The 7,095-nt window shown below is 49.6% G+C and overlaps 1 pseudogene; it reads right to left on the reverse strand.

Annotated features, from left to right (window-relative positions):
• LOC139831180 (uncharacterized) overlaps positions 1–6,152 on the reverse strand; it is a 43,054-nt pseudogene extending 36,902 nt beyond the window's left edge.
• Between the last annotated feature and the right edge of the window lie 943 nt (positions 6,153–7,095).

Below are 7,095 nucleotides of genomic sequence, written 5' to 3' on the forward strand. Positions count from 1 at the left end.
ACTGCAGACTTGGAAGCTAGGGGAGAGGGAACTGGAAAGTTAAACGTGCTGGGGCTGGAGCAGTGAGAGGATGGGTAACCGGCCGGAAAGTTAGACGATTTGGAATGAGGGCTGGGGCTGGGGCAGTGAGGAGGGGTAATTAGAGATTAAATTGTCAAATAATTCAAAGATTTGAAAATCGAAAACAAAAAAAATTCTAAAAAAATTCTAAAAAAAATTCTAAAAAAAATTCAAAAATACCTTTACTCCCGGTTGGTATTACCACCCGGGACTAAAGGTCCTTCAGCCTGAGATTCAAAAAAAAATTCAAAAAAAAAATAGAAAAAATACCTTTACTCCCGGTTGGTGTTACCACCCGGGACTGAAGGTCCTCCAGCCTGAGCGCCTGGGCACGGCCACGTGGAGGGCCTTTAGTCCCGGTTCGTGTTACCACCCGGGACTAAAGGTCCTCCAGCCTGAGCGCCTAGGCGTGGCCATGTCACTACTAGGAAATAGTCTATTGCTGGCGCACCATTTTTTGCTACTGCCGGCGCACATGTGCATGCCGGTGGTAACAGGCCGGTGATAAGTAGCTATCGCTGGCGCACCACTGCGTTCGCCTGCACTATGGGGAGCTACCACCGGCGCAGCATGTTAGATTCGCCGGTGCTATAAATTTTTGGGAATAAAAAAAAGCAGGGCCATGCGCCCCGCATGCATCTGCAGCGCAAGCTACTTTCATTATTACAGATCAGTAAAAGCATCTACACCTGCCAGGAACATTTACAAACATCACCCTAAAAAGAAAAGAAAAATGCAATCGGGTACGCCTTTTCCTCCACCGCCTGACGGAACTGCACATCGCCGTCCTTGCCGCGCCGGCGGTCGCCACCTTCTCCTCTCAGTGCGCCAGTCGCGGAGGTGCTCCCCGCCTGGGAGGACGACGAAACCGGCCGCCGCCGCACACCGCGCACGCCGCCTCGCCCGCGCCCTGCCCGGAGCCACCGCCGCACACCGTCAACGCCGCCTCGCCGGCGCCGCCCGGAGCCACCGCCGCGAATGCCGCCTCGCCCGCGCCCCGCCGGAGCCACCGCCGCGAAAGCCGCCTCGCCCGCGCCCCGCCGGAGCCACCGCCGCACGCCGCCTCGCCCGTGCCCCGCTCGAGCGGCCGCCGCACGCCGCCTCGCCCGTGCCCCGCCTGGAGCGGCCGCCGCACGCCGCCTCAAGCGCGCAGGGAGGGCGCAGGTGTGCTCCTCTGCCGCCGGTGTGGTGTGCGGTGGTGGAGATGTGTGGTGTGTGGTGTGCGGTAGCGTGGGGTGGTGGTGTAGCGTTGTGTGGGGTGGTGTGTGTTGTGCGGTGCGTGGGTCGACGCGTGGTCTACTGGTGTTAGGCGGCGTTTGGATGTACTACTACTACCGGTGCGCTCACAGCTTGTTACGCCGGCAGCAATAATTTAAGTGCCACTGCGTATGGACTGGGATCTATCTGCCCATTACCACCGGCGTATAAAAGTGCTGGTCCGCCGGCCATATTAGGATAACATCGACGCAACAAATAAGTGGTGCGCCGGCGGTAAATAGCGCTAGCGCACCACTTATTTGGTGCGCCGGTGGTATCATTTGCAGCTATAGCCTGTTTCCTAGTATTGTGTGGAGGGCCTTTAGTCCCGGTTCGTGGCAAACCGGGACTAAAGGAGGAGGGCCTCTAGTCCCGATTGGCTAGTCCCGGATGGAAAACCGGGACTAAAGCCAGTTCCGACCCGGGACTAGAGGCCCGTTCTCCACTAGTGTATGTGTATGTCGAAGGCCTATTTGATCCCTTGGCCACATACTGGCACTTCGCACAGCGAAGCATCGGTGCGCAGATTCCCGTCTTGTACAAGTCTGTGTCAACAAGCTTGTAGTTTCTTGCTCTTTGCGCCATGCGCTTCGCCTCTATATGATCTTCTGGTTTATAATATACCACTGCTTTTCCTGACCAGAACTGGATTAGCCAGCCACTCAGAATGCAGTGCTTCACGTATTACTGCGGCATTGAGCAATTTCTGGACCTCGGCCTTCGCTAATTCTTCTCTTTCCTTAGAAGATTTGCGAAGTTTCTGCTTCTTCGGCTTAGCACTCTGGTCAATTTCAATTCATGCTCAATGATATCTCTGCTGATGCCCTCTATATCCTTTGGCGACCAGGCAAAGATATCCTCGTTGCTACGAAGAAATTGTACTAACCTTCGCTCGTCCTCTTATGCCATTTCTGCTCCAATGATCATTTCTCTCTGCTCCCCGTCTGGGGAGAGCTGTATCTTCTTGGTCTGGCCACTAGTTATTGCTTTCATCCTTTGCTGCTCCTGCAACTGGTCTTCGTCATTTTCGTTCTTTTCCGAAGGTTCTGTCACAACATGGATGTTGCATTGTTCTGGAGTACTTCCTACTTCGATCCCCCGGGCCATTTTCTGATCCCCAAGTACTTTTATGACACCTTCGGGACCGGGCATTTTCATACACAAGTATCCGTGGTGCGGTATCGCACCGAACTTGTTTAAGACTCCTCGGCCGAAGATCGCATTGTAGGGATAATCCATATCGACCACATCGAAGAGTATGTCTTCTGTCCTGAAATTCGACCCTTCGCTGAAGGAAATTGGAATTTCTGTCTTACCTAGAGCATTGACCTCTTTTCCTCCGAAGCCTATCAACGGGGAGGCGTCTTGTTGCAGATTACTTCGCCTTAAACCCATCCTATCGAAAGCACTAGCAAAAATTATATCTGCTGAACTGCCACCATCTATCAGGATTATGTGCACTTCGTTCCCTGAAATATTTGCAGCGATGACAAAGGCATCCGTGTGAGGATAATCCAAGACCCTTATGTCTTCTTGGGAGAAGGTGATTGGCATATGAGACCAGCTGTTGCTGACATAAGTGGGTCCTACACCGACATGGCTAACTCTTCGAACATACTCTTTCCTCAGTCTCTTCGACTCAATTTCCTGATTGGATCCACCAATGATTGCTGATATTGATCTTCCAGAACTTGTCATTGTCGAAGGCCCCGGCTGGTACTGTGTCCGACCGGCATTCGACCCCTTGATATCCTTCGTCTAATTCTGGAGAGACATGGCTTCAGAATTTGTCGATCCCCAAGGACGGCGCCAACTGTTGGAACAAGCGTAACCAACACTGAAGGGGACCTTCGGATCTAAGTGCAGCCGAAGGCTTGGTGAAACACAACAGCGCACGCGCAAGGGAAACTGTGGTAGCAACGGTATTCACCTGTCATGTCAGTTACAGTGGCGGGCTATTTATAGCCCGTACTCAACTACCAACTGGTACAATGTACAATTCTACCCCTCCAACTACTATATTCCTACAATATTTGGGGGTATTTTGGTACAATTACGATTACATTATTGTATTTACAACCGCACGCTTCTTCGTTTTTAGTTCCAGCGAAGGTCATTCCCTTCGCCAAGTTCTGAAGGGTTGTCTGCTGTCAGACCCTTCGCATGCCTTTGGTTGTCTTCGGCGTCATGAAGCGTTATGGCTTTCGATCTTCGCCATTGATGGATACTTCGACTCTTCGCGGCTGCTTTAACCTCCGATACTTCGCAAGGGCCTTCACCTTCGCACCGAAGGCTTCGCTCGGCCTTCGACCATCGGCTGAATCCCTGCACGAAGACAGCAACTGCAGTCTACATCAGTCAAGATTGTGCATAATTAGTCTTTGATCTGGTGACCGAAAGGAGCTATTGAGGCTATCCCCAACAGAAGCCCATGTAGAACTGCTTCATACTCTGCGACATTGTTTGTCGTTCGGAAGTCGAGTCTTGCAGCATATCTCAACTTCGCACCCGAAGGAGAAGATATCACTGCTGCAGCGCCAGCTCCCGAAGCCCCACCCCCAAGCTTTGTCGCAATATACTATCCAAACTGGATCCAATGGCATCTCTTTGAGGACTTCAGTTTGTGGTGTCCGTTCTGCCAAGGCTTGCGATTTTAGTGCTGTTCTTGCAACGAAGGTCAATGTGAACGGAGCGATTGCTGTTGCCCATTTTCCAATTCTCCCAATATCTTCGCGATTCTCAAACATATCGCGCAGTGGAAAAGAAGAAGGTATTGTTATCTTGTGCGCCGTGAAATAATGGTGAAGCTTTCGCAAAACCATTACCACTGCGTATGCCATTTTTCCATTTCAGAATAGATTTTCTTCAGCCCTGTCAATGCCTCTGACACATAGTAGACAGGGCATTGTTGCAACTTTCCATTCACTTGCTTCTCTTGTACAAGCACAACGCTCACTGATGAAAGTGACGCTGCTATGTATAGTAACAACTCAACCTTCGGATCTGGACTTGATAAAGCCGGATCTGGACTTGATAAAGCGGTGAGTTTTGTCAAGTACTGCTTCAGCTCTTCGAAAGCTTGCTGCTGCTCAGTGCTTCATCTGAAAGGATCTGTACTTTTAAGTGTTTTAAAGAAAGGCAGGCTTGGCTCTGCGGATCTGGCAATGAATCGACTTAGAGCTGCCAGTCTTCCTGATAAACGCTGTGCTTGCTTCCTGTTTTGCGGAGGCCTCATGTTTAGTATATATTGCCTGAATTTTCTTTGGATCTACTTCGTTGCCTTTTTTGGACACCAAAAAACTTAATAGCTTGCCTGAGCGTACGCCAAAGACACACTTTTTTGGGTTCAACTTGAGCCCAACACTTCGCAGATTAGCGAAGGTCTCGCGAAGATCACTCAGGTGGTCATTTTGCTTGACGCTCTTGACAACTATGTGATCCACGTATGCCGATACATTCCGGCCCAACTGTGACTTCAATAAAATTTGGACTAGCCTTGCGAAGGTGGCTCCGGCATTGCGGAGGCCGAAGGCCATCCTCACATAACAATATATACCGAAGGATGTCCTGAAGCTTGTTTTCTCCTCATCCTCTTTCGCCATCCAGACTTGGTGATACCTAGAGTATGCATCCAGAAAACTTAACATTTTGCATCTTGCTGCGGAGTCCACCAACTGATCGATGCGTGGCAAAGGAAAATCATCCTTTGGGCATGGTCTGTTGAGATCTGTGAAGTCAATACACATTCTCCTTTTACCATTGCTTTTACTGACCAGAACTGGATTAGCTAGTAATTCAGAATGCAGCACTTCGTGTATTACTCTGGTATCGAGCAATTTCTAGACCTCGGCCATCACTACTTCTTCTCTTTCCTTCGAAGATTTGTGAAGTTTCTGTTTCTTCGGCTTAGCACTCGGGTCAACTTTCAGTTCATGCTCAATGATCTCTCTGCTGACGCCATGTATATCCTTTGGTGACTAGGCAAAGATTTCTTCATTGCTGCGAAGGAATTGTACTAACCTTCGTTCGTCCTCTTCCGCCATTTCTGCTCCAATGATCACCTCTCTCTACTCCCCGTTTGGGGAGAGCTGTATCTTCTTGGTCTGTCCTCCATGTACAGCTTTCATCCTGTGCTGCTCCTGCAACTAGTCTTCATCATTTTCTTTCTCTTCCGAAGGTTCTGTCACAACATAGATGTTGTGTCGTTCTGGAGTACTGCCTACTTCGATCCTCCGGGCCATTTTCTGATCCCCAAGCACTTTTATGACACCTTTAGGACCTGGCATTTTCATACACAAGTATCCGTGGTGCGGTATCGCACCGAACTTTTTTAAGACTCCTCAGCCGAAGATTGCATTGTAGGGATAATCCATATGGACCACATCGAAGATTATGTCTTCTGTCCTGAAATTTGAGTCTTCGCCGAAGGACATTCGAATTTCTGTCTTACCCAGAGCATTGACCTCTTTTCCTCCGAAGCCTATCAACATGGAGGCGGCTTGTTGCAAATTATTTCGCCTTAAACCCATCCTATCGAAAGCACTAGCAAAAATTATATCAGCTAAACTGCCACCATCTATCAGGATTATGTGCACTTCGTTCCCTGAAATATTTGCGGCAATGACGACGAAGGCATCCTTGTGACGATAATCCAAGACCCTCATGTCTTCTTGGGAGAGGGCGATTAGCATATGAGACCATCTGTTGCTGACATAAGTGGGTCCTACACAGACATGGCTGACTCTTCGCCCATACTCTTTCCTCTGTCTCTTCGACTCAGTTTCCTGATTGGATCCACCAATAATTGCTGATATTGATATTCCAGAACTTGTCATAGCCAAAGGCCCCGGCTAGTACTGCATCCAACTAGCCTTCGATCCCTTGATATCCTTCGCCTTCTTCTGGAGAGACATGGCTTCGGAATGTGTCGATCCCCACGGACGGCGCCAACTGTTGGAATGAGAGTTACCAACACTGAAGGGGACCTTCGGATCTGAGAGGAACCGAAGGCTTGGTGAAACACAACAGCCCACGCCCAAGGGTAACTGTGGTAGCAACTGTATTCACATGTCATGTCAGTTACAGTGGCGGGCTATTTCTAGCCCGTACTCAACTACCCACTGATACAATTTACAATTCTATCCCTCCAACTGCTACATTTCTAGAATATTTGAAGGTATTTTGGTACAATTATGATTACATTATCGTATTTACAACCGCACCCTTCTTCGTTCTTAGTTCCAGCGAAGGTCATTCCCTTCGCCAAGTTCCGAAGGGTCGCATGCCTTTGGTTGTCTTCAGCGTCATGAAGCGTTATGGCCTTCGGTCTTCATGCGAAGGCCCAATAGAGGCTTCGCTGCTGATGGCTACTTCGGCTCTTCGCGGCTGCTTTAACATCCAACACTTCGTGAGGGCCTTCGCCTTCACGCCGAAGGCTTCACTCGGCCTTCGACCATCGGCTGAATCCCTGCACGAAGACTGCGACTGCAGTCTACATCAGTCAAGATTGTGCATAATTAGTCTTTGACCTGGTGACCGAAGGGGGCTAGTGAGGCTATCCCCAACATTTCCGTATTTATTAAAAGGTACCAGGTTCTTCTTCATGAATTCCTTATTCAGCTCACTCTTCCAGCCCCGGAAGCTCTTTCCCATAGTGTTCAATGCATTCTGTTTGGCTGCTTCCTCTGTTCCCGAGGGGAATCGGATGGTACTCTGCAATGTTGCCCACAGGAACTCCTTCATCTCATCCGGCAGCAACCGCCAATCAGTTACAGTGAT

Source organism: Lolium perenne, chromosome 5, assembly GCF_019359855.2.
Source record: "Lolium perenne isolate Kyuss_39 chromosome 5, Kyuss_2.0, whole genome shotgun sequence".
NCBI lineage: Eukaryota > Viridiplantae > Streptophyta > Magnoliopsida > Poales > Poaceae > Lolium > Lolium perenne.